The 9,582-nt window shown below is 38.0% G+C and overlaps 1 protein-coding gene across 1 annotated transcript in view; it reads right to left on the reverse strand.

The window, feature by feature from the left end:
* Positions 1–1,751, reverse strand: part of LOC149808207 (small glutamine-rich tetratricopeptide repeat-containing protein alpha-like) — a 69,141-nt gene extending 67,390 nt beyond the window's left edge. Inside the window, exon 1 of the mRNA XM_089974718.1 lies at positions 1,633–1,751. The gene's annotated coding sequence lies outside the window, so the exon portion shown is untranslated. The remainder of the gene's footprint in view (positions 1–1,632) is intronic.
* Positions 1,752–9,582: the final 7,831 nt, after the last annotated feature.

Genomic DNA, 9,582 nt, shown 5'->3' on the forward strand with positions numbered 1-9,582 from the left:
GCTCCAGGGCATGCGCATCTTGCATCAGGCTCATCAGCCACACATGAAGACCCATCAACAAAGAGCAGCACAGGATTGACTTCATCGAGAACCGATGGTCAACCAACAACACACATCCACTGCATTCATGTCTTTATACAATAGTAATTGGGACAATAAGTCATTAAGGCCAATCAGTGTAATTGTGGGACAATAAGTCATTAAGGCCAAGCAGTGTAATTGTGGGACAATAAGTCATTAAGGCCAATCAGTGTAATTGTGGATAATTGACCTTATTTACCAAAGTGGTAACACATTCAATTTACTGACACTACCCACAAAGTCTAATACATTATTTAAACTGTCAATCATATCTATCATGGGACAAATGTGGTGGACTTTTATTACATCTTCAATGTCACAGTTGATTTTTACCATCCAAAAAAACACAAGTAACTCACGAGTGTTTCATTGAAATTATATTGCAAGACCATTACAAACATCTGAGATACTGAATATTTCGGTTTTAATTTTATACACCAATAATTACATAAATAAGAGACAATATTCACATTGCTATTTTTATAAAACAGCTGAGGAGTGTGTGTGTCTGTGTGTGATTTGGATTTTTATCATAGCTTTAAAATAATTTCAATCATATCACTACAATGTCTGCAGTGTAGTAGTCTACAGTGATGTTTAGCACTGGGGCATCATATCCCACCAAGTTACATTATTCCGACACCAAGCCCACTCATCTTAACACTAACCTCTTAATGCTGAGCACCAAGCGAGGTATAAGTCTTTGTTATGACTCGGCTTGTATTCAAACCCGTGACTACCTACATACGAGGCAGATGCTCTAACCACTTAGGCCACCAGAACAGTCTAACAGCTGAGTTTTCTTCAACACAAAAAATGATACAATGCCTTTGAGTCCATGTGTCTCAGAGCAAAAATAAATTAAATTTTTATATCAGCTCCTTTATGCCTCAATATTTTAAAGTACAACTGCAGATTTCAAAATTGATGAACAATTACTGTGTTGAAATTACATTTGATAAATTCCATGAATTTACAGTTGGGGTGGCAGGTAAGTGAAACTTTAATCAAATGTGTGAAATTATCCATATTTTTGAGTCTGTATTTGTATCAGCTATTTGCTGTTACAATAACTGACCTAAAAGACGTGTTTCTTGATGCAAAGAACTAAATAACCTGCATTGGCAATGTACCTCAAGCATGTCAGCTAATAATAAAACAAATTATGATGCTCTCTGTCTCTGTCTCTCCGTCTTTTTAACTTGTTTGCATTTTTATATCATGCACTGTTTTCTCGGGGAGGGGTACTTTCTCAACTGGACCCTCCTTTTCACCAGGGTAATGGTCCAGGACTCCTGTTTTCAAAGATTCAACACAAATCTCTGACCGAGAACATGGAACTAAACTGAATATATGTTGCAGCCCGGTTAAGTAAGGGTAGTCCTACAGGACTAAAGCAAGGTAAGATTAAAGGAAGAAAAGTCCGCTCGTCTGATCTTACTGGATCCCATGGTAGTAACATTAAACTATGTTCTATTTGATTTTCAAAATGCTGAACCTACTGTAACATTTAAATCGGAAGGGTTAAACAAGTTTGTTCTCAGCACTCACCTAATGTTTCTGGAAAAAAATCTTTAGCTACTGCTGCCCACGTACGTCTTAAGCAAGAATAGTCGGAACATCCTTTGTGTTTTTCGTCGTATGCAAGAAAGTGCCATGGACATTTTGAACTTCCGTCAAGCCTGGGGGTTGCCAATGCGTCATAATCATTACGTCACAATCACTAGATTATGTCATCACTAATAGTAACGTGAGCAATAGTTTTAGATCAATTGCACTGAATATTTCCTTGAATTGTCATTATTTTTATCCTTAAGTTTGAAAAATAACATTACAGATATTAATAACATAGAGTCAAATGTCAGTTCAAACGTATATTGCTGCACTAACGTTTAAGCTACATAAATAGCAAAAAGTCAAGCAAAACAAAATACATCATCAACACAATATACCAAGAGACACCACTGAGTAAGCTCTTATCCACTGCAACAAACATCACTCTGTTGAAAAAGCTACTGAAATTTACAGTTAGTCCCCGGTCATAAATCATACCCCTAAAAATGTGTTGATATAGATACCACTGGTAACAACACATGCTGGGGGTGGGGGGGGGGGGAGTTAATCTATCAGTATAGACTAAACTTTGAAGTATTCAAGCTTATCACTGCACTATCTTTGCCCAATTCAAACAAGACACCACGGCAGCCAATTAAGTTTTGCCTCACACAATTGTTATACAGCTTTTATTCTTAGGTAAATAGGATATGAGATGAATGAAACAACAGCAAGTAATATCCAGGTGTTACATAGATCACACAAATTACAAAATGTAGAAATAAAATGATCTCGTCAAAGAGATTGAGCATGCAAAGGAATCAAGAAGAAATGCAAACGATACACAAAACTGAAAAGGTTTGATGCAAGAATGGAAAACGTTTCAGCTGGTGTTGCTATTTCAACGCCTGGATGGTGTCTATCTGGAATAATTACTGGTATAACTTTATCAGTCCCCTTCACATGGTTTAGCACAGCATTATTAGAATTTATTTTGATGGCTTTGAGGTAATCATTGATTCAAAACAAAGTTCTGAAAACAATGACATAATAAAATCAGCCATCACTAAAATGCACACTGTCGATGAATAAACAAGCAAATATCGATCACTGATTTAAAAAAAAAAGAAGCGACGATGTGTTAATTTTCATTGTCTTGAAGTACAATGAGTAACGTTAAACAATTTATGCAACCGTGAACAGTAAAATATATGCCTTAAAAAGTAACGGGGGGAAAAAACTTAAAGCATCTCTGTAAACCAATGATAATTTGCCCTCTCGGCTGGAGACTTAACAGAACGATTTGAATAACACACTCTAAAGGAAAGATTAAAAATTAAATAGTCGATGGCTATGGTAAGCGAACATATTAGTGACCTGAGTGACAAGATCTTAGTTGATACTGATACGTTGCAAGAGCTGCAGAAAAGTAATGATTTAAAAAAAGATAAATAGCAAAACAAAAGATGAGCTGTAAAAAAATGAATGTGAAAAAGTTTGTGATAATATCAATGAAGAAAACAACACGATCTATCAATTACATATTTGAACGATAAAATAAAAGATGTTACTTAGACCGAATTTTACAACAAAATATACGCTGAGGTGCATGATCTAAAACGGATACCCCAAAAAGTATGTTGATCGAGAAGTTGTTAGTGTTTTTCATGTAGAACTGTTGTAGGAGGCTGAGGAAATATTTAATTTATATGGAGGAAACATTTACAAAATCTATATATGCATTAAAAACTTAAGTGGGTGCTGGCATTGATAACGTTAACACCGACACAGACGCGGTTAAAACTGATAAAGAGTAAAAGACACTCGCGTTAATTGCTACCACTGACACGGCAAGCATACAAATAAACGCAAAAAATAGAGGCATTCAAATTCACACTAGGAAAATATTTATCAAAACCCCAAAAGAGATTGGATCACCACACACATACCCAGAGTTACTTATGGACTCTAATAAAAAATAAACAATCAGCATATAAAAATATAAATAAATTCATAGACTCAGCAGGACTTAGGAACAAAATATAATTACTATCCCCACAAAACCAAAAGACCCAGTAACTAGCTAAATAAATTTAGAAGCCCCCACATAAACACCCGTAACATATCATTCAATTTTATAAAAATATTAATAAATAATTCACTTACGAAGCACCTATAAAAAACTAACGAAACCGCAAAATCGGATGTCCTAGATGTCCTTAACGAACCGTGTAATCGGCTAGGACTTCGGTCTCTTGCTAAATAAAGTATAAATAACATTCAATCTCTAAAAACATTAATAAATAAATAACTTAAAGAGGCAATATTTAAAAACTTATAAATAACATAACGTAGGAAGCACACCCTAAACACCTCGACTAGTAATACCATAATAACCTTGAAAATCTCTCTTCATACATGATTTCTACTAACACTGCTAATAACCTATATAAACAGCATAGAACACCACCACCACCCCTTTTAAAACATTTTTGGAAAAAAAAAGAGAAAAAAAAACAAGCAGGCAAATGCAACAAGAAACCAGCGATGTGAAGCAACCAGGACCGTTCCCGAGCTCTCCTTCCCACTAATAACAGCCAACCATTAAACTGTAAGGGATCTTTATGGACACACAGATTGAGGCCAAACTATCAGGGTTCCTTGAACCTATAACAGCCTCAGAGAGGTGGCACCATTCCCTTCCCCAGGAACAACTAGCAGGCTGCGGTGCAGTCAGAAAAAAAGTGGCACATGCACAATTGTGCGCACGCCACTATAATTAAACTCAACAACAACAACAACAACAACAACAGTGATATGTAACGGTGAGCGCTTTAGACCACTCGGCCACTCGGGGCCTCAATATTAGTAGCAAACATGCTGACAAGTTTCGGGCTTTTTCCCATTGGAGAAATGTAGAAAAATAATTTATTTCCCATTGGATAGGTTAGGCCATTGAGTTACTTTTATGATATTGGAAATTGCCGTTTGGCACGTATTGGTAGTGACAATATGCGAATTTTACCATCTCATTGGACTAGACAATTTTCTCATCTTTATTCCTTGTATTTTTATTGTAACATCAACTCTGCAAACGTAATTTTTTTTGTTGTATTTTGACGTTATTTGAGAGAAGACATTTGCTTTGGATATTCCGTGGAGATAAAAAAAAATGCTCATTGGACTATACAGTTGTTTTCGAATTATTATAAATGATTCAGAGGAGTTCTGGACAATGCCAGTTTGACATTCAGGACTTATGACGAACCAATATATTCTTGGATATGAAAGTTATAAAGAACATTTCAATCGTTTAGATTTTAATATTTAATTGTTTGTTAAGTTTTACAAAACTTGTTGGTTTTACTTCATTCTGTTACTTAGTTTATGACCATAGAGTCGTAACATGAACAAGTAAAATACGAAAACACACTCATTCCAAGTATGATGGGTGTTAGAATGTATGTTGCTTACAAATATTTTTAATCTTTTTTAGGACAATAGATAGCAAAAATATATGTGATATTTGTTTTGTGTCATTTGACAAGAAGATCACAGTCGATATTAACAATGCAGTGATGAACAACTTGCGACGAGTGAACGTAAAAGGCACAGTCATATCATAAGGAAGTGTTGACCTTTAAACTACTACGGTATGTTCAAGACATACAAAGATTTGTGATTACCTGTATGGGGTAGGACAAACAGAATTGAGCAGGAAGTTTTGAGTGCAAAATTCAAGAAGCTGAGACCGAAACATTACAGTTTATAATACACACAAAAAAATTACGATACCGCTCGATTTTCAAATACTAACAGTGCTCTTCCGCAAGATTTCTGATTTAACATTACAAATGCAACATCATCTGAAATGAGTGAAGGTGATAATCATGACTACGAACTGTAAAACATTCGTCTCTAATGCAGTGCGAATCATTTGCTCAATGGGTGAATGATGAGTACAGAAATAGACTTGCGTTCTTCATAGACACCGCAGCTAACATAGTTGTAGCGAACATTATTCGTGATTTACCTAGAAAGAGTCTTTAGGGGTATTTTGATACCACACACTACGATTGGTACCAGCAATCCAGATAAGCATATCAGTTTCACAATAGAGAAGTTGACAGTGACGATACAAAGTCAGCAAAACATTGGGAGTTGGGGGTTGGTGGGGTTCTTTTGCTGATTTTTTGTGAGGATTGGGGGATTATTTTTGTTTATTTTTAATTATTCTTTTTTTTGTTATTATTTATTTTTATTTTCCAAGGTTTACAATTGATGCAACAGATGCAACTAGATATTTCTTTGTTGTCAACAAAAGCACGAAGAAGTTAACAACGCACGTGTGAACAATTGTTGCACTGTGCTTCATTGCATCTGGCTTGATTTGAGCAATACTCGCAATAACATACCACGTGCACGCTGTATAAAATTAGCCACTGTGTAACAACAGTAGTGAATGGGGGCGCTTTACGGACAATGGGAATTAGCATTAAAAACACCCCTGGGTCACTTTACGGACAAGGGAAATTTAACATGGAGAAAAATCGTGGGTCACTTCACGGACAAGGGAATTTAACATGGCAATAAATCGTGGGTCACTTTACGGACAAGGGGAATTGAACATGGCAATAAATCGTGGGTCACTTTACGGACAAGGGGAATTTAACATGGGATTTTTTTTTTTAAAAATTTAAAAAATTTTTTTTAAAAAAAGGGGTAGGCAATTCAAAGACTGTCTCTTTTCGAGAAATATGGCTGGCCCTGAAAAGGGCCTTTGGGTTTTATGTTAATGTATTCATTAACATAAATGGCACCGCATTGGTCTTCTTCTTGTCCTTAGGCTGCGTCTTACTGTTGGTCCGTACATCAGCACTCTTTTCAGGCATCCTTGTCTTTCGACGTAGATCCTACGTATCCACAGGCTGGTGTTTGTCCTGTGGACAACGGTCCACTTGGATCGGACATACATGAGCAAGTCTGTCCGAAACATCATGGAAGACACAAGGGTGGATGACTCAACTGTAGTCCACATCTTGAAGCGACGAGAACAGGTGAATCAATGCATTGAACGGCGCTTATTTATAGGTACAGAAAGGATTGAAACGGATTGAGTTCATTCACCAATCCAAACACGCGTTACAGAATTCAGTCAGCTCGCATCCAATCCGAAGAGAGCAGTCTGTGACGTCACGTAGTCAATATAGATTCGCTAGCGCTTGTGTGCATTCAGTCTATGCGACAGTGATTCAACATGACGGAAACTCAGAAAACGATCCATTGGGGTGCACCAACAGGGGAGACTGCCCAAGGGAACTCGGACTTACTTTCAGAAGAGGTGAATTGGGATTTTGTGGATTTTCTCTCCTCGCAAGAATTTGTTCCTGAACCTTCGTTACCTTCTTCATTACCGCAAGTGGAGAATTTTAGACAGAGACAGAAAGAAGAATTGGAGAAATTTATACAACGACAAAAGGAAGCGGAACAGGCTTTTCTCCTACAGCAACAGCAACAAGAAGAAGAGGTAAGAAAAAAACAACAGCAAGAAGAAGTAGCAGCAAAGAAACAAGAGGGTGAAAATCAAACGGTCACGGTACTGTTGGACATTTTAGCGGAGTTAAGAAGTCTGAAACAAATGTATCAGACTTCTTTATCACGACCGAAGAGAATACGACCTTCCCGAGCTAAACACGTCAACCCTGTGACTAAGCCTACCGTACCACCCTTAGTGATTTCAACCCAATCATTATCATCATCATCAACATTACGCAGTCCAGAAGTAGGCCTTGGCCGTGGCAAAGGCATAAGGCAGTTAAAGTTGATTGCTTAAACTTGCCCCTACATCGTAAAGAAAAAAGGCCATTTTCAGGGCCACCCACATATCTCGAAAAGAAATACAATTTCAATTTGCCAATAACTCAAAAAAAAATAACCCACCCATTTTACCCTATAGTACGTGTCTTTGTATGAGTGCGTGAGTGTAGCTTCTTATTTTAAAATCAAAACTCAAAGACTCTTACCTTATATCATTCATTTATTCTTTTATCCATTTTTTACAATCCAATTCACAACACAACACTTTAATTTAAAGTTCATTGACTTCTTCTTTCTCCTTGTTTAGTCTCTCTGTTTTTTGAATTTCTTCACTGTCACACTCTTTTCCTCTTCTTCCTCCTCACTTTCTTCCCTTCTTCTTTTCTTCTCCTGTTTCTTTTTCTTCACCTGTCTGCTTTCTTTCTCTGAAGAATCCCTCTCTTCTTCTGAAGAATCCCTCTCTTCTTCTGAAGAATTCCTCTTTTCTTCTGACTCCTCTTGTTTCTTTTTTGGGCAATCTGGAGACCAATGTCCTTTTTCTTTACAATAATAACAGGTATCTTGACTTTTGTCTTTTTTAGCTCCTGTTTTTTGACGGTCTGGACACTCTGAAGACCAATGCCCTTTCTTCTGACAGATATAGCAAGTATCTTGACTTTTATCTCTAAAGGAAGGAGAGTAGTCCGTAGGCTGGTCTGAAGAGAATTTTCTAATGACCCCTCGCAAAGCTCTGACGAAACGTTCCATCTGGTTAGTCTCTTCCATCGTTGTGCTCGGCTTGAGAGTGAAATGAATAGTGAAAGGACAAGACACACACCCTTTTATATACGCTGGTCTGCTATGACTATAAAGTAGTTTATGGTGTTTGAACTTGAGTCATTTGACTTTTTGCTTTCAAGATGAAACGATCCCATTCATTCGAGAAGAAAAAAGAAGAAGAAGAAAGTAAGAGGCAGAAACGTGATCTCTCGCCTCGTACCAGGGCTGAAATCTTGGCACAAATTCATGCCAGTGATTTTGAAGAGGACATGAGTGAACCCTCTAAACCAAGTTCATCACCCTTTGTCAACCCTGAAAAGTACTATTCCATTCGAGAGACGGAAAAGCGCTCCTCTAGAAAATTTAGAACCACGGCTTACAAATACACGGTGAAGTTTAAAGATTTCAAGGCTGAAGTGCCGTTAGAGAAAGCAGAAGTGTTCATCACCGAGGTGTGGGATTCTTTGCTCACTGCACTCAAGCGACAATGTCAACCCAAAGAAGACGATCGCTTGAGACTTTCCATACAACACGACGGTTTGAAATCCCCTGTTTGGATCGAGTTTAGCACCCCTGCAGAATTGACTGCTTCCAAAGTCATGGACAAGATTCAACACGTACAACAATCTAATGATCAGTTTGACATCACCGATGGTAAAGCCACACTGGACATGACCCACGTCTCTCCTCCTCAAGGGACAGGACGCAAAAAGATGTTATTGGTGGACGACCTTCGCAACACCAAAAAGAGTCTCGTCCGAATTAACAACCCTCATGACCAGATGTGTTTAGCCCGTGCCATCGTGGTGGGACGAACCTATGCCAACAAGAACGACACGGTAGAATGGAAAAGAACCTGGGACACTATTCAACGTTCCGACCGAGCCAAACAACGAAACGAAGCAGAACTCCTGTTACAACAAGCTGGCCTGTCCAAAGACACACCCTGTGGTATTCCTGAGATGCAAAAATTGCAAGATGCCCTAGCTCCACGATACACCTTGAAAGTGCACCCTCAAGAAGTGCGCGGACCTCTGTTGTTTCGAGGCCAAGATTTTAAGGACGGAAAATACATTCACCTTTATCATCACGATGACCATTTCGATACCATTACCAGTATCACTGGATTCCTGAGATACTGTTATTATTGTGAGAAATGTGACCATGGTTATAACAATCGAGAGCAACACAAGCATTGTGGATCGAAATGCTCAGGATGTTTGGCCTCTTCACCCTGTCTGAACGAAGGACCAGTGCCTTGTTCAACTTGTCTGCGTACGTTTGTCAGCCCTACCTGTTACCAACAACATCTGAAAACGCAAGGTTCACAGAAGAAATGCGCTTGTCAACTCCTGAGATTGTGCCCTACGT

This window comes from Sinohyriopsis cumingii, chromosome 1 (assembly GCF_028554795.1).
Source record: "Sinohyriopsis cumingii isolate HCF-2022 chromosome 1, ASM2855479v2, whole genome shotgun sequence".
Lineage (NCBI taxonomy): Eukaryota > Metazoa > Mollusca > Bivalvia > Unionida > Unionidae > Sinohyriopsis > Sinohyriopsis cumingii.